The sequence below is a fragment of the Bos mutus genome, chromosome 3 (genome assembly GCF_027580195.1).
Source record: "Bos mutus isolate GX-2022 chromosome 3, NWIPB_WYAK_1.1, whole genome shotgun sequence".
NCBI classification, from domain to species: domain Eukaryota; kingdom Metazoa; phylum Chordata; class Mammalia; order Artiodactyla; family Bovidae; genus Bos; species Bos mutus.
In genome coordinates this window covers 67,314,826-67,333,810 of record NC_091619.1, presented here as the reverse complement: position 1 = coordinate 67,333,810, position 18,985 = coordinate 67,314,826, and the positions used below count along the sequence as shown (strand labels likewise).

General features: G+C 38.9%; 1 protein-coding gene across 1 annotated transcript in view; it reads right to left on the bottom strand.

Moving 5' to 3' along the window:
- SLC44A5 (solute carrier family 44 member 5) overlaps positions 1 to 18,985 on the bottom strand; it is a 230,561-nt gene that overhangs the window by 134,804 nt on the left and 76,772 nt on the right. The gene's annotated exons all lie outside the window — the stretch shown is intronic.

Genomic DNA, 18,985 nt, shown 5'->3' with positions numbered 1-18,985 from the left:
CTTACTTCATCTTTTAGTAACTGGATAAATGTGCCAAAGTGTGTGGAGAAGCAGCCTGTCTTCAGATTTTAATCGACACAGGGGTTGCAGTAGCAGCAATAACAGCAGCTGAGATATTGCCAAAAGACTTAAAAGGCCAAAATGAAATGTGCTGGACACAAAAAGGACTTGGGTTTACCTTAACAAATGAAAGTACTTGGAAAGATAACTGGGACTCTTAAGACTGTCTAAGGCAATCATCAAATAACTCTGAATCATCCCCAACTCTTGATCATCACTTTCTGTAGGGCTCAATGGTAGCTTTTCAGAATTTCAAATTTATCTAAAACTTAGACAGCAAATTAATATGATTGCTTCATTTTAGTTTGTGTTCACAAAGAGCTTTTCTAGAAGAAGAAAGTAACTGACCTGCAGCTTTTAGTCATTCTCCTGGTCTCATCATGCTGCAAACAGAGGGAAAGTGGTCGGTCTTCAGGCTGGGCTTGCTCCATGAGGCAACAATGTGCCTTGAGAATCACAGTCTGGAAATCTAGGTTCTATCTTAAGTTGTCTATCTGGCAAGTCTCTTTGTTGTTGCTGTTTGAGTCTCTAAGTCACATCTGACTCTTTGCAACCCCATGGACTATAGCTTACCAGCCTCCTCTGTCCATGGGATTTCCTAGGCAAGAAAACTGGAATCGATTGTCATTTCCTTTTCCAAGGGACCTTCTCCACTCTGGGATTGAACCTGTGTCTTGGGGCTTGGCAGGTAGGTTCTTTACCCATGAGACCCACTTGGGAAGCCCCTCATCTCAATACTGGCATAATCTCAGGGCTTTCTCAGGATCCAGCTCATCTTTCAATTTTACCTGGTCATCTAAGGGGATTTCATCTATATCATGGTTTCTAAGGCATCAGCAATGAACAGCCTTAATTTTCTCCCAAATGCTAGCTCCTTACTTTTAAATTCAATGATCCAAAATCAAGTTTACTATCTATTGCTCCCAGAGGTCTAAAAATTTGCTCTTTTCCTTACCTATTTTTGTCTACCACCCACTCTCTCACTCAAACTACAAATCCTGCCATTCTCAACTCCTTTCTCATCCTCCACATCTGTTTGATTGACAAGTTATAAAATTCTCCATCTACAATGTTCTGTTTCTTTTTCTACAGTCTCTCTGCCACTGCCTAGGTTGAAGCCTCATTATCTCTTATCTGGACGGATACCACAGCCTCCAAACAGCATCATGCACTCTCTCACCCATCATCCACACTTTGTAAAATACAGAATTTGACATATAAATGCATCGGTCAGAACCTTTTAAGATTCTCAACTGCTTACAAAATAAAGTCCAAACTCCATAATCTGGCCTTTACTAAACTGCTCAAAATTACTTTCTATTGTCCATTCACACTCACAAATAACCTTTGCTCTTTCAAATCTTAGTGGCTTTGTATTTGGTTGAACCATATGAAATTGGTGATATTTAACTATTTTGACATAAAAATGACAATTTCATAAAACTTAACTAAGAACGCCTTTTGTCTCTGCCAGGAATACTCTTTCACCCCTTACTGCCTGGCAAAACATCAAGACCCAGCTTAAATGTTGTCTCCTTTGGTAAGCAATCATTGACCACACTAGACTAAAGAACTGATCTCTCCACTGTGCTCCCTGACCACTCTGTCATATCTCTGCCATAGCACTGTGCTTTAATTATTTGTATATACTTGTCTTTGCCACTGGAATATGGGAAAGTTGAGAGTAGAACCTAAGACTTAATTATCTCTGTATCTTTACTTCTAGTATGCCATTGCCTTCTCCAGGGGCTCTTCCCAACCCAGGGATCAAACCCAGGTCTCCTGCATTGCAGGCAAATTCTTTACCAGCTGAGCCACCATAGAAGCCCAAGAATACTGGAGTGGGTAGCCTATTCCTTCTCCAGGAGATCTTCCCGACCCGGGAATCGAACTGGGCTCTCCTGCATTGCAGGTGGATTCTTTACCATCTGAGCTACCAGGGAATCCCTAATGTCTAAATAAGAGTTAATAAATATTTATTGAATGAGAGACTAAATTTCCTTCTTAACTTGGTACACAAAGGAGCTGATAAATTTTTTGGTTAAATTTGGGAGGAATGTTGGTATTATGATTTAATATATCATAGAATGCCTCTTTCCTCTTCTTATATCACCTTCCCCCTTTTCCTTCCTACTGGCTGTGGATTTGATCTTACCAGATGGATTTAATATAACTATGAAAGAAATGATTATACACTACCAGAGCATATGGCCACTATGAGCCCTGCTATGCACATGTAATCCACATGAAAGCAGATGTATAATGTTCATCTGACCAAACTCCACGAGGCAGGTAACAGACAAAGGCAGCAGCCACAAGGTAAATAATTCCTAAGCAAATCCTAACATTCAAACCAAAATTATTTTCTACCCACCAAAACCCATGAGGATCAATGAAACCTCTCTCTAAAAATGCATGGAGGACATTTACGGAAGTTGCAAAATGTGCAGGAGGCATTTTATATAGCAGGCATTTTTGCAAAGCCTATTAATGTTGAAAGAAGTTGCACCTCTAGAATTTTACCAGTTTGTGGAATTAGTGATTAAAATCCCAAGACCAATAGAAATAAGAGATAAAGCCTGTTTGTATTTTAAATACTGGACTTTATATAGGACTAGAACATTAGATAGTCAAAAAATATGATTTTAGACTGAGAGACTGTAAAAGTTCCAATTTTTCAATCACCTCTGATAACGGGAAGATGCCTACTTAGCTTCAACTAATCTAGATACAGACAGGGTGTGCAGATCACAAGCAGATCACTGGGAAATCCAGGATGGGCCAAGACCACAGCAGGGCTTAGACATTAGAAGGACTTAAACCAGAACGAGGACAGACTTGTCCCTCAACAACTTCCCCCACCTGTTAGTGACAGGCATCTGGGGATGATTCTGATGCCTGCATATTACTGGTTGCTGAAATTGATAAAAATTAGTTGGAATATTATACACAGTAAATTCCTTAGTTGTGTTCAGTCATTTATTCTCAACTAATGATTCTGTGGCTGTCACAAAATGCCTTTTACACACACACAATTAAGAATAGATTCTTAAGCAAGGGAGATGCATCCATCACCCTAATGCTGGGAAAGATTGAGGGCAGGAGGAGGAGGGGGCAACAGAGGATGAGATGGTTGGATGGCATCACTGACTCAATGGACAGGAATCTGAGCAAACTCCAGGAGATAGTGAAAGACAGGGAAGCCTGGTGTGCTGCAGTCCATGGGGTCACAAAGAGTAGGACATGGCTCAGTGAGTGAACAACAACAACAATCTATCGTTAAGAACACTATCCTGGTGAACAAAGTGACCATCCCAGGTGTCTCAGCTCAGGATGCTATAACAAAATAAGACAGCTGGCATGATTGAAACAGCAGGCATTTGCTTCTCATTCTGGAGGTTGGGAAGTCTGAAGTCATAGTTCCAGCATGGTCAAGGTCTGGTGAGCACTCTCTTCCTCACTTGCAGATAGCTGCCTTCTTGCAGTATCCTCACATGGCAGAGAGAGAGAGAGAGAGAGAGAAAGGAGGAGAGAGGTCTGTCCCTTTTTTATAAAGGCCCTAACCCCATCACCTGTGGTGTTGGAGAAGACTCTTGAGAATCCCTTGGACTGCAAGGAGATCCAACCAGTACATTCTAAAGGAGACCAGTCCTGGGTGTTTGGAAGGAATGATGCTAAACGATGCTAAAGCTGAAACTCCAGTACTTTGGCCACCTCATGCGAAGAGTTGACTCATTGGAAAAGCCTCTGATGCTGGGAGGGACTGGGGGCAGGAAGAGAAGGGGACGACAGAGGACGAGATGGCTGGATGGCATCACTGACTCGATGGACATGAGTTTGAGTGAACTCCAGGAGTTGGTGATGGACAGGGAGACCTGGCGTGCTGCGATTCACGGGGTCGCAAAGAGTCGGACACGACTGAGCGACTGAACTGAACTGAACCCCATCATGAGGAATTTATCCTAATAATGTTCTCTGAACCTGATACCTCCAAAGGCCTCATATCTCCAAATATCACTGTGGAGGTAGGGCTTCATCACATGCATTTTGGAGAGACACAAACATTTAGCCCATAACGTCAGGTAAATAGCATTTCTCACAGTGCAGTTGCAGAATAGAACCTATTCCAGTTTAGGTGTGGTGTGCCTTTTTATTCATGCTGTACTGTATGCTCAGTTGTTCTGTCAGGTCCAACTCTTTGCGACCCCATGGACTGTAGCCTGCCAGGCTCCTCTGTCCATAGGGTTTCTCCAGGCAACAATACTAGAATGGATTGTCAGGCTCTCCTCTAGGAGATCTTCCCAATCCAGGGATCGAACCCAGGTCTCCCACATTGCAGGTGGATTCTTTACCATCTGAGCCACCAGGTAAGCAGAAGAATACTGGAGTGGGTAGCCTATCACTTTTCTAGGGGAACTTTCTGACCCAGGAATTGAACTGGGGTCTCCTGCACTGCAGGCAGATTCTTTACCAACTGAGCTACTAGGGAAGTACTTTTTATACATAAAGTTCTCTAAAAATGTAGCCAAAGGAGGTCACTTAAACCTCCCACAAAGACTAAAGGTAAAAATATATGCTTGAACAGTTGACTTTTGTGAGTATATATTTAATTTGAAACAAGATGACCTGGTTTGTTTTATCCAAAAGCACAGGTAAATGAGTCATAGTAAAATGGTGTTCTATGACAGGCACATATGGGTTTCATATAGTGACCTGAGGCTTCATGTCCTTGAATCTCAAGATAAATAAAACCCTGGAAGAGACAAAAAATGCCAGAAAAATGTCAGGTTAAGTACGCTAGCTTCTGACTTTTGATGCAGAAGCATCACCCTTGGCTGCCTCTTGAATATTCTAGTCTAAGCTTTATTTTTGGTCCAGAGCTTTTTTGGCCACCATCAGTCTTTGTGGCTCCCTCATTGCACTGTCTCCTTGGTATTCTTGGCAGCTGTCCTAGATGGAGAGGTGAGCACCAGAATACAGTAAAGGACAAAAGCCTGCTTCTTATTCTTCAGCACCAGTATCTAAAGTTGGTTTAGCATTCTTTGTTCCAAAACTCCAGTCCAAATCTCATCCCCCAACACACATCTCCCCATCTCATATTTTCAAGGCCTTTCTGGATCTGAAAATCTTCAGAGGTGTGTGTTTAGTTGACAAAAGCACATTAGGACTATCATATAAGAAGGCCCCCATAAAAATCTAGCCACGCTGACATTTAGATGTTAGGCTGGTAAACAGTACATTATGTTGATTTTTATTTGGCTCCATATGATTCTGCAGAGACTTTTGTGTGCTTTGGGATGTATTAATATTTGTACGAGTTGGAAATGTAATCTTTCCTTCCCCTCTCTACTCCCAATCCATAGTCAAATACATCCTCTCCGAATATAAAAGCAGCAGAGAGGATATAGCATTTGTCCGAGATGCCATTTCAACTCAAATGATAGAAAAATTTATAAACCTAATCCCAGACTCATAGGTTTCTTGAAATTCGTTATTAAATAGTTTCAGTTTGATTTTATGTGCAGCATGGACCCTCTCTACTTTCTCAGAAGTGATACTAAGAGGTCAAGAAAATTCTTAGCCTTATTAAAATTTTTATTACTGATTTATATAAGTCATTACCAATTCTTCTAAAAGGAGTGAAAGAAAAGGGCCTTTAGCCTCAAGACCTAAAATCTACCCTTTATTCTCCTGAATTTTATTCTAAACTTCCCAATACAGCTAAGCCACCAGTGTATCCACACCTCCCTGCTATCATCCTTCTGGCAAGGAGACAAAGGTGTGCATGTTTAACTCTAGTAATGTGTCTCATCTGTAACTGTTTGGATCATGCATATATTAGCTTTCTTACATTAGCATGGATCACAAGGAATAGAAGGTAAAATCATTACATATCATGAGAAGCTCAGTGGAAGGCTTTAAAATATAACAAGCAAAATAATAATGTATCCTAGAAAAAGAAAGATAGTCTTAAAGGAAACAGAAGATAAATTACTTAAAGGTGGAAAACACTTCAAAGTTTTCTCATTTCGTCTTCCTAGTTACTGTGTTAAGTACCTGGCTTTTTCACCTGAGTTAGAAAACATACTCTCCTCCACTTCCCAAATTCCCTCCCCTGGACCACTTTTTATTACTCTGATCTTTTCAAAGGTTTTAGACCCTTCCAGTCTAAAGAAAAGATAATTACTTTAAACAGAAAACAAAAATTTATTATTTGGAATTCAAATATACTGGAAAGTCAAGAATGTATGGCATCTAAGTCTCAAGTGTAATAGGGTTTATAAAAGTTTATAGATGCTTATATTTAAATTTAGTAAAAGCTATCCACCAGAATGCCCAAAAAGAAATTTATCTTTGAAAAAATACCAGAGAATGCTATCAAGCTATATCTGACTAGCAAAAAAAAAAAAAAAAAAAATCCATAAAAGCAATCAAAGAAATCTACAGAACAAAAAATGAACAATAAAAGACAAGGGAATCCTTCATGAAAAACCTAGAAATGAAAGATATTTTAAAAGCATGATTTTATAATTCATTTGCCCTGTAGCAAATATCAAAATTCTGTGATAAGTCTTTAGAGACTGAATACAATATGACATTAATTTGCATGAAAAGAAAAAAGGCAACACAACCAAAGAAAAAGCCAAAGATACGTATACATTTTTTTTTGTAAGCTGAAGGAGGTCAAAACCATTCCATGTGCCTAAGGATATAACCTCATCTTTAAGTTATAGCTCAAAGGGCTGAATATAAATGGTTGTCACCTTTCCCTGATGGGAGCAATATTTTGAATGACAAATGGATATTCATTAGATACTATGGATCATTTAATTATATGAATGTCTTCCTAACTGCTTAATATTAGAGCTGTATGCGACCTAAATAATGGTTTGGGTTAGGTGACCTTGTACTTAAGGGTCTCTTTCTGTCCAATTACCAGGCAAGCTTTTCAAATACACTCAAAGATTTAATTCACAAATCCCTTAAGAGTCTTCTGGTAAAAGGTTGGGGCAACACAAATAAGCTAGTGATACATGACCTTGTTTCAGAAAATGAGGCTGGGATTCTAAGCAAGTATGCTTATTTATCATTGTTGAATTGTTAAGGCAAAAGACAAAGAAATGTGAATATATCATAAACATACAGGAGAAAATGAAAATTAGAACTCAGTATTATATTCTCTGGGCTTCCCTGGTGGCTCAGACAGCAGAGAATCCGCCTGCAATGCAGGAGACCTGGGTTTGATCCCTGGATTGGGAAGATTCCCTGGAGGAGGGCATGGGAACCCACCCCAGCATTCTTGCCTAGAGAATCCCTAATGGACAGAGGAGGCTAGAGGGGTACAGTCCAAGGGGTCACAAAGACTCAGACACAACTGAGCGACTGAGCACAAGCACATTATATTCTCTAAATCTACGACCCTGCTTCTGTTTTGTTACATTTTGTTATTTGTTTTGTTACATTTTGTTATTTGTTTTCTTTTTAGATTCCACATATAAGTGAAAATTATATAGTATTTATCTTTCTCTGTATAACATTCATTTAGTGTAACATCCTCTAGGTCTATATGTGTTACCACAAATGGCAAGTTTTCATTCCTTTATATGGCTGAGTAATATCCATTATATAGATTAAAAGTGTGTACATACAGACACACACACATCAGTTTATTTTAAACCTATAATCAATACATTTTGAATATATTCTTAGAGCACTACACTTGTACTACCCTTCTCACATTTCATGTTTTTTAATCATAATTACATCTTTTTGCATATCCCTTTACTACTTACTGTAGTTATAATTGATTGTACCTTCATATTAGCTTTATAAATTGCTGATCTGATGCCTTAACTAGAGACACCTTCTTACTGCCTTCACCAGAGACAGTTTTTTCTTTCATATATTTTCTTATTTCTGGTTATGACCTTTATTTTCTGCTCAAAAAAACAACCTTTAACATTTCTTGTAAGGCCAGTTTAGTAGTGATGAACTCTTAAATTTTGCTTCCCTGGGAAACTCTTTATCTCTCTCCTTCAATTCTAAATAGCCTTGTCAGAGTATTCTCTGCACTTTGAATATATTATCTGTGGGTCTTTGGACCCACAAAGTTTCTGCTGAAATATTAGCTGATGTAACTTTTATCTTTTGTCATCTCTAAAATTCTAAGTTTTTCCATTGTAATATGTTTTGGTGTGGATCTCTTTGGGTTCATCTTGTTCTGAACTCTCTATGCTTCCTGCTGCTGCTGCTGCTAAGTCGCTTCAGTAGTGTCCGACTCTGTGTGACCCCATAGATGGCAGCCCAACAGGCTCCCCCGTCCCTGGGATTCTCCAGGCAAGAACACTGGAGTGGGTTGCCATTTCCTTCTCCAATGCAGGAAAGTGAAAAGTGAAAGTGAAGTCACTCTGTCGTGTCCGACTCTTAGCGACCCCATGGACTGCAGCCTACCAGGCTCCTCCGTCCATGGGATTTTCCAGGCAAGAGTACTGGAGTGGGGTGCCATCACCTTCCCCGATGCTTCTTAGACCTGGATATCTATTTCCTTCCCCAGATGAGGGAAGTTTTCAGCCACTATTTCTTCAAATAAGTTTTCTGTCCCTTGCTCTATTCTTATGTGACCCTATAGCTGCAAATTTTGGTACACTTAATGTTGTCACAGAAGCCCCTTAAACTATCCTAATCTTAAATTTTTTTTTCTTTTTGCTGTCTTGATTGGGTGATTTCCATTCTTATATCCTCCCAACTGCTGATCCATTCTTCTGTATCATCTAATCTGCTATTGATTCTACCTACTGTTCTTTTTATTTTATTCTTCATCTATGACTGGTTCTTTCTTATATTTTCCACCTCTTTGTTGAAGGTTTCACTGCATTCCTCCATTCTTCTGAGCTTGGTGAGCATCTTTATGACCATTTCTTTGAACTCTTTATCAAGTAAATTACTTGTCTGTTTCAATAGGTTTTTTCTGGAGTTCCATTTTGTTCCTTTGTTTAGAACATATCCCTCTGCCTCCCCATGTTGTTTGACTCTCAGTGACTGTTTCAATGAATTAGGCAAAACAGGAACCTCTCCTGGTTTTATTAGCATGGACTTGTATTAGGGAATCTTCTGGGTAAACGAGGCACCAGGCAGCTTTGGCTGGCAGGCTGGCTGGATTTGGAGTAGGCACACACTGGGGCTGTTCCATGGTGCTCTGCACCAGGACCTAGCAGGAAAGCTAGAGCTGGGGTAAGCACAAGTATGGAGCAGGGGTCACCTTGGTGGTGTGGGTAGTGGTGGGGAAAGGGGAGCATAGAGCTGATGTGGGAGAGGGCAGTCCTGGCAGATGGGCAGAATGCTTAGATCATGTTCCCATCTCATCTCAAGATGGAGAAAGAAGTTAAAAAAAAAATGGCACTTTCCAGGACCTCTGACCCTGGAGAGAGTTTGTACAGTTCCCTGCCCATTTGGCAGACACTCTAGGTTTAGTAAATGTATTTCCTTCATGTATGGTCTGCTGCTGTTGCTGCTAAGTTGCTTCACTCATGTCTGACTCTGTGCGACCTCATAGACGGCAGCCTACCAGGCTCCTCCGTCTCTGGGATTCTCCAGGCAAGAACACTGGAGTGGGTTGCCATTTCCTTCTCCAATGCAGGAAAGTGAAAAGTGAAAGTGAAGTCACCCAGTCATGTCCAACTCTTCATGACCCCATAGACTACAGCCTACCAGGCTCCTCTGTCCATGAGCTTTTCCAGGCAAGAGTACTGGAGTGGGTTGCCAGTGCTTTTCCCCATGTAAGGTCTAGGTACCCTTTAAACCACTGTCTTTTCACTATGCCTCAGAGGGTGTAAATGCACACATGGGGCCCTTCAGTGTCACCCTTCTCTACTGCAGATCACTGTGTTGGGGGTGTGGCTCCTGTCAATATGACCTCTCTGTTTTTCCTATCCACCTCTATGTGGTCCCTTTGTTGTTGTACAGAAGTTGTTCAATCAGCTCTCAGTTCTTCTGGGAGAAACTGCTCTATGTATGTATAGATTCAGTGTTTCTATGGAGAAGTTGAGTCCAGGGTCTTTCTACACTGTCATCTTGAACTGTCCCCTAGCTATGACATTTGAAGTCAGATAGCCCTAACATTCTCTCAGTGTTCCAGCTCTGTCACTAATGAGTTGTGTGCCCTTGAATAGTGACATGATGTTCCCAAGTTTCAGCTCCCTAATCTATACTGGCAGTTAGAAATAAATGCCTTGTAGAGTTGTCCTGAGATTAAACTGTCCAGAAGATCAAGTGCCTGATATATATCCTTTGCAAAGAAGTCATATTCTGTGTCCTAACAGACTGCAAAATTTTATGGTGCATGTATTACATGCCAGGCAATATACATGATATTAAAGATACAATGGTGAACAAAAGATCCATGGCTTATTCTTGTAGAGTTCATGGTTTAGAGAAGAGACTTTAGCCACATAATCCCATGAATAAATGTGTGACAGTCTTCCACGTGACAGTCTGGGCTCTTGACCTCATCCATTCAGAGGTTATTCTCAGCATTTTAGTTAAATCCATCAAAAGTGATCCAACTCCACAGTGGAATTGAGGAATAGACGTTTGCTGAAGAGTTCAGGAGAAGTAAAAAAGAAGATATACCATACACCATATTCCAGAAACCAAAAACATTCCCCAGTAGACATTTTTGTTCTCCCAAAGTTCCTCCTTATTTGCCAACCAGTTTCACTTTTTTCTTCTTCCTCCATCTTTTCCACAAATATGGTTTTCCTCTTTCTCTCAGCTTGCTTCTCTCACCAAAACAGACTATCAAGCAAAATACTGCCATGAAATTAAAAGCAGCATATTTATTGTATGTCAGAGAAATATAGAAGCACTCTAGATGCATAACCGGGAGACCTGGATTCAAATCCCAACTATGCCACCAAATCATCAGGCAATTTTGGATAAGCCTTTCCATGTATCCATGCCTGCAATCCCAAAACAGAATGCTGAACCAAATAAACTCTAAAGTTTTTTTAAAAGTACATGGAAAACTATTATGATTGTTTCAATGAAACTATTAAATGATACTAAATCTTTTCAATTCTATAGTTGAATTCAATGTGTAATTATATGTTTAAACAATTCTTCCTACTTTTGCCTCTGCACCCTTAGATTTGGAGTCATTAGCTCAGTTGCTTAACATGTTAACATCTATGTTTATGCATAAGGCTTAGTTTTCTGCAAAATCAGCTAAGCTTATTTTGGGTTAAAAAAAAAAAAAACTATCGAACTCATTCAGCATGCTAGTATTTCAAAGCAACCAGCGAACAACTGCCATTTCCATTATCTATTTTCCCTGTTAGGCTGAGAAGAGTGAAATTTACTGATGTTTTCCCAACCCCAGCTTTCCTACTGTGCAAAATGAATAGTTAAGCAGAACATTAGCAGAACAGTTTCATTTCTTACTCTAGCAGTGAAGACTTCCCTCCACTGTGACACAGAAGGATGCACACTTCAAGACAATACATTTATTTAGTGGATATGAACGTCCTTTGACTAGAAAAAGAAATAACAATCATCGGCAGTACTTTAAATAGCAAACATCTGCTTTTCCTAACATATTTCAAATACTTTGAATTTCCTGATTAGTTGTTAAATGAGAACTGTATTTCTGAAAGACATAATGAGGCAGTTTAAAGATGAGTCTTAAATGATCTTCAAAGCAAAATGAAGAAAAATGCTCATGTGTTCAGTAAGGACGTTTAAAACAGAACCACAAGCTCCATAATGGGAACAAATAAAAAATAATGCTTTCAATTATTTGCATTTACATCAAAAGTTCTATTAAATATTGCAAGGGAGGGAAGATGATATAAATGAACAGAGCACAGATAAATGAATGTATAGCACTGTATTCTTACAGCATTGCAACAAAATCCATGATGCTATTAAAGAAGTCTGCTTGACTAAGCCAAACATGATGATTTCAGAAGTAATGACATGAAGCATCTTTGTGAGCAGCACACAAATGTGTGCATATATCATGGAGTAGGTTCAAGAAGTGTATATGCAAACACATCTACGAGCAATTGCTCCAGGCTGAGAGCTGTAGATTTATTTTGGCAATTATCAGCCTTTCTTCAGCAATTGTTAATACAAAATACAAAGGATCATTTATTTTTCTCATAAAAGTTTATAAAAGGGGCACTGAATAAATATTTCCAGGTGACACATTTGTTTTATTTTTCAACCTAATTCTTTTCCTGCTCCATGGTTTAAGAAAGTTATCATTGGGGAGATAAGTATTCAAGTCAAATACCAAAGAACAACAACAATGAGGGAAAAATATGGATTCTTCAGCAATGAAAATTAAGGGCCTAACACTTAAAAAAAAATCAGACAAGTATTTATTGAGTACCTATTACATACCAGACTCTACCAGAGAATGAAGATCCAGAAAAAGAAGAGTTTAAAGGTACTCACTATCTATTTGTGGATAAAAACAGAAGAACAAGCAAACAAAAAACCTTTACTATTATGAGGGTCATAAACATAGTATATATAAGACACAAATTATTTAGAGAACATGGAAAAGAGAGCAATACATTCTGTCAGAGAATAACTAAGAGTAAGAATTAGAAAGGGAACATGCGAACTTGACCTTCATATGTGAGTAGAAGATAGAGAAGGGTATTGAAGACATAGTTCTTCAAATTGTATGACTAACAATAAAGTTTTGAGTTATATATTTTCAAGACCTCTTTTCAAACTCCTATGACTGCTCTATATATACTGATGAACTGATTTACAAACATATTGTGTGTATTGAATGCTATTATAGCATACATTTATTTATAAAAAGGGATATACAAATATATGTGTACATATTAATATGTACACACAAATGTATACTTTTCAATGCATGCATTTATTTGAAAGGATACATAGGCATTGATAATATTTGAATCTCAAAGGCAGAATTCTGAGGGACTAGGTACTCTATGACGTTTCTGTACTATTTGAATCATTTACCCAATCCGCATGTATTACCCAATTAAATAAATGAATAAATTAGTTAAAACAAAACACTTCGGCTAATATAACTAGTAAATAACATATTTTTATTTTACTCCAAACATTCTCAGGGATGTAAAACCCATTCAGCATGTGTCATACTGGCTTCTGATTTTTAAGGGAACTAAAACTTAGTGGAAACATATACACTACCATATGTAAAAGAGATAAGCGGTGGGAATTTGCTGTATGACTCATGGAACTCAAACTGGGGCTCTATGACAACAAAGAAAGATACAATGGGGTGGGAAGCAGGGGGCATATGTATACCTGTGGCTGATTCCCATTGATTTATGACAGAAACCAACACAATATTATATAAATCAATTATCCTTCAATTAAAAATAAACACATTTAAAAACAAAATGAAAAAACTTAGGTCTCAGGACAAGGGTTGTGGCCAAAAGACTTTTCACATTTTGGTACACTTGGGCAACAAAGGTTAATCAGAAATATTGAGAGAAAAGTACTGTGTTCCTCGTTAAGAATGCTGAAACTATATCTATTCAATATGAAGACAATTATTCAATATGATCAACCCAGCAAAAGAACTGGACCAGTGCAAAGAGGGGACAACCCAATTAAACAAGCTGTTTCATCAATAGTTGGGCCCAATTTCTAACTGCAAATGAGCTCAAACATGCATACATATTCATATATGTAATATACATTGACTTATGGAACCCCTCAGAAAAATGACTTTCTTTTTTGGGCTCCAAAATCACTGCAGATGGTGACTTCAGCCATGAAATTAAAAGATACTTGCTCCTTGGAAGAAAAGCTATGATCAAACTAGACAGCATACTAAAAATCAGAGACATTACTTTACCAACAAAGGTCCGTCTAGTCAAAGCTTTGGTTTTTCCAGTAGTCATGTATGGATGTGAGAGCTGGACTATAAAGAAAGCTGAGTGCTGAAGAATTGATGCTTTTGAACTGTGGTGTTGGAGAAGACTCTTGAGAGTCCCTTGGACTGCAAGGAGATCCAACCAGTCCATCCTAAAGGAAACCAGACCTGAACATTCATTGGAAGGACTGATGCTGAGGTTAAAACTCCAATAATTTGGCCACCTGATGTGAAGAACCGACTCATTGGAAAAGACCCTGACACTGGGAAAGACTGAAAATGGGAGGAGAAGGGGACAACAGAGGATGAGATGGTTGGATGGCATCACCGATGTGAGTTTGAGTAGGCTCCAGGAGTGGGTGATAGACAGGGAAGCCTGGCATGGTGTAGTCCTTGGGGTCACAAAGAGTCAAACACAACTGAGCGACTGGTCTGAACTGAAAATACATTCATATTGAGATAGACAGATACACATTCATTCAGGAAAGCTAGAAGAACTGAAGCCCTGTGATTAGGACAGTATTTCATGTACTGAAGACTCCTTGTCTTTATTCTGGATATTTTTTAACTTGGAACACTTTGTCCTTTTCTTTTAAAAATTCCTGTGTACGAGACAGCAAAAGAGACACTAATGTATAGATTAGTATTATGGACTCTGTGGGAGAGGGAGAGGGTGGGGAGATTTGGGAGAATGGCATTGAAACATGTATAATATCATGTATGAAACGAGTCGCCAGTCCAGGTTCGATGCACGATACTGGATGCTTGGGGCTGGTGCACTGGGACGACCCAGAGGGAGGGTATGGGGAGGGAGGAGGGAGGAGGGTTCAGGATGGGGAACACAGGTATACCTGTGGCGGATTCATTTCGATATTTGGCAAAACTAATACAATATTGTGAAGTTTAAAAATAAAATAAAATTAAAAAAAAATTCATGTCTTACCCATCTTTTCAGGTACTTCAAAAGCTCTCTCCTACATTAAATCTGATATTTAGCACTTAACTGAGTTCTTTCTTCTATAACTGGAAATCTTAGTGCTCTTAAAATCACCATCATGGTTAAGCACCAAACAACTCGCTAAAGTTTATGTGTGTTAGGATTAACTCTCCAACTGAATTGTAAATGATACAGATGGCACAGACATTTAAGAAAATAGATGTGGTCTACTAATCCTAAATAGACCACAGAATCAATAAATAATACATCAACATTATCATAGCTAGTTTAGGGGAACCAAAAACATTGAATAAGTTCATAAACTCAGCACAAATATCACACACAAACATCAAGATCAGGGTTTTAGGGAGGAATGAATGGTAATGAGATAGGAAATCAAGCATTTTTCGGGAAGGAGGAGATGGAGATTCATTTCCTCCCTCATTGAACAGTACAAAACTAAATTATGGATAATGCATATGGAGATGGTTTATGCAGTTGTAACTTTGATACCTGAAATCTGAAAAAACAAGTTGTGATATCAAAGAGACAACTGTAAAATAACAGTACCTTCACTACTTACTGCAGGGAGCAAACTTTCCATTATATTCTAGAGGGACCTATAAAATGTTAATGTACATTACGACAGAGTGTTTTCAGTAAGAAAACATTAAGAAATACACACATGGAGACCACTAGTGTGGATTTTTTTACTTTAAATTTTTAGCAAATATTATTTTTTTTCAGCTTTATTTTTTTTACCATGTCTGACAAAAAGCATCCTGTGAAGAATAAAACAACAAATTACTAAAAACATAAGATAAATAATAATTTGAAGGGCCACAACTTTACTAACATGAAGAAATTGATTCTTACAGACATTGGCCAAATAAACTGACTTCCAGTTTGAAATAAACTCCATAATGATCTGAATTCACAAGCCAAAGTATGTAAAGTGATGTCTGTGATCAAAAGTCATGAAACACAAAGACATCTTTGATAAATTCTTAATAAATAAATTTAAAGTGACAGTAAGATGTGTGTTATTAGGTTTTAGTCTAATTTTATGATGCCTAGACTTTAAAAATGTAGAGCTGTGAGGTTTGCTCATTCGGGTTTATAAGACTAGCAATAAAAATTTATTCCTAAAAAACATAAAAAACTTATTCCTTTTTCTCTGAGACTCTATATATGGAATTTGGGCAAACTCATACCAAGTGAAGGGTCTTTCTTGAGTGATGGGTTCATGACCAAAATAGGATGGCATCTCTGACAGTTGCATATACTAGATATATAATAATTTCTTATTTAACTAACCAAGCAAAATAACCATTTGAAAACTAATATACAACTTGGAAAAGAGTTAAACTAAATAACAATATCCAGATAAAATCTGATGTTATTTCCTCAGTAATTTTTCCATGAGTCTAACTAGAAAATAACTGCGGCAGCAAAGCCCTGCAGAGTCATTACATTAAGAAGCAGTTAAAGTGGCATGCTAGTGAATGAATATGAGTCTTCCAGGCTTGGCCTTTCTGCTTCCTGATACTATCTTTATACTCTCAAGTCCTCTGTGCTTCTATTTGGACTTGGTCACCTGCTCCACTGCTGGTTTCTGAAAGACTTAGAAATTCTACATTGGGATGCTAACAGCGTCCTCATTTAACATTCTACAGCCCAGTCACAAGACGGCACCACACCCCAGGCCCAAATTCTTGCAAGCTGCCTGCTGCCTTCCACCCACCCTGGCTTCCTGACTGAGCCAGTTCATTCGTCTCCTGATCCTTCTGGACACCGACTATCTCTAATTTTTAAACAGAAAAATCTCTCCCTCCCCATTCCCCTGCCAAAAGAATTCACTATCAATCATGATGGACGGAGAGCAAGTGGAAAACAAATCCCTTCAATGCCAAAACAGCCTAAGCACAAGAACAAAAGAAAAGTGAGTCTTAGTCACTCAGTTGTGACCGACTCTTTGTGACCCCATGGACTGTAGCCCACCAGGCTCCTCTGTCCATGGAATTCTCCAGGCAAAAATACTGGAGTTGGCAGCCATTCCCTTCTCCAAGAGAGCTTCCCAACCCAGGGACTGAACCCAGATATCCTGCATTGCAGGCAGATTCTTTACCACCTGAGCCACTAGGAAAGCCCAAAATACTTGAAAAATATATGCTGATATAGTCTTCTGACACAGGTATGTTTTAGCTTTTTCAAAAAGAGGGGCTATATGGGTCCCCTCAAAACATTTTAGTTGTGATTAAAGGGGAAAGGTTAGATGTCTCTGCTGAGTGAACCATCATAAACACTGTTATCCAAGAACAAGGGATCCAAATGAAAATGGACATAGTGTGTGGTCTTCCCCACCTTTCATTTCCCACTACCAAATTCATTAGGCAGCTTGCTTTATGGCAACTATTCTTTCTAAGAGGTTCTGCTGCCCTAGGTCCACTACCTGGAGTTCGTTCCTAAAAGCAGAGCACTCAAGCATTATATAGACCTAAGATCCTCATAGGAACAAAAACATTCCAGTGCTCATGCATGACTTGCAAATCATAATCCCAAACGATCTGTCCAGTTTTATTCCCCAAGGATCTTTTGCCCTAGTCTCTCTTCCAACTCCTCTGGAACCATGAGGGGACATACCATGCACTTACACACTATATTCCACACAAAGATGCACTACCCAGGTTCCCCCTCAAGGAAGAAGCTGCTAATGGCTACAGCAGATATGGTTGCAGACGGTTTCTAGTTGACAGCATCTTCAGGGTCCACTTCCACCACTCACTCCTCCTGAGAAGCTCACAAATCAGGGACTGAGTCAGGTGGGCTCATAAAGGTGCAGCCATTTCAAAGTTACTCTGGACCCCCAGCAGGGCAGTCCTTGCTGCAGAGCTCCCTAAAATGTGGGCTGAGGTTTTGTGGGGTCTGGTAACAGACTGACATCTCCCTCTATGTAATTCTACTTCCTTCCTCTTCTTTTCATACCCCAAACTCCATCTCAGCATCTGGTTCTGGAAAACTCTATCTGCAACATGCATCCATAAGTCTGATTTTCTTCTTCATTCTCTGATTCTACTCCTGCAAAGTCCAGCTCAAATAATACCCTCAAGAAACACTCCTTGATCATTCTAATCAGGAGTAATTATTCATTTTACTCTGTCCCCTTGAATTGCGCTTTAACACCTCTACTGAGAAGTAGCTTTCTGTTAAAGCTAGTAGTTTAAATTTCAAGTTTATTGAGAGTACAACCTGTGTCTTATTCATTTCTATATACCCCACAGTGTATAACAGTTAAAAGAGTTATGAATGATAGAATAAATTAATGTATGATCTAGAATCTGCCTAAACCTCTTTTTTCCCCTCTCTATTATAACTGAAATGAAATCTTGCCAATATTTCACACACCAGATCCAACCCCTTCTATTTTTCAGCTATATTTTATATTAGCTTCTGCTTTCTGATCTAGTTAACCAAATCCACTTTGCATGATACACACTTTTCCTGTCTCATCTGACGGTATGTTCCTTCAAAATACTATTCCAGACCCTCCATCTATGTGAGGCACCCCAGGGTACTGCCCCTCAACTCCAGCTATCTCAGTATCTGTGTCTAAAAATATTTATGATCCATCAGAACAATATTCAGGTTCTCTTAAATCTTTCTAAGACTAGAATAATATTCTCTATATGGCATCACCAACTCAATGGATATGAATTTGAGCAAACTCTGGGAGATAGTGAAGGACAGGGAAGCCTGGCATGCTGCAGTCCATGGGGTTGCAAAGAGTCAGATAGATCTTAGTGACTGAACAACAATGAACAATATGGGAAACATAATATATATGTATACATTCTGCATTAATCATATATGTATGCTCACTTCTCCACTTTCCAAAATGACTGTTTCACCCTTTCTCCTCTCAGTCCTTATACACCTGGGCCTGCCACCGCTGCCACCACCACAAGCTCATCCCTGTCTGATAACTTATCTCCTAATTCATTAGATAGTTAAAAGCAAGCAGTAAGAATCTCTCATCATCACCAAAACTACTGACACTCAATATCTCTAGTCTACTCCCTGCTTACCATCTTGTA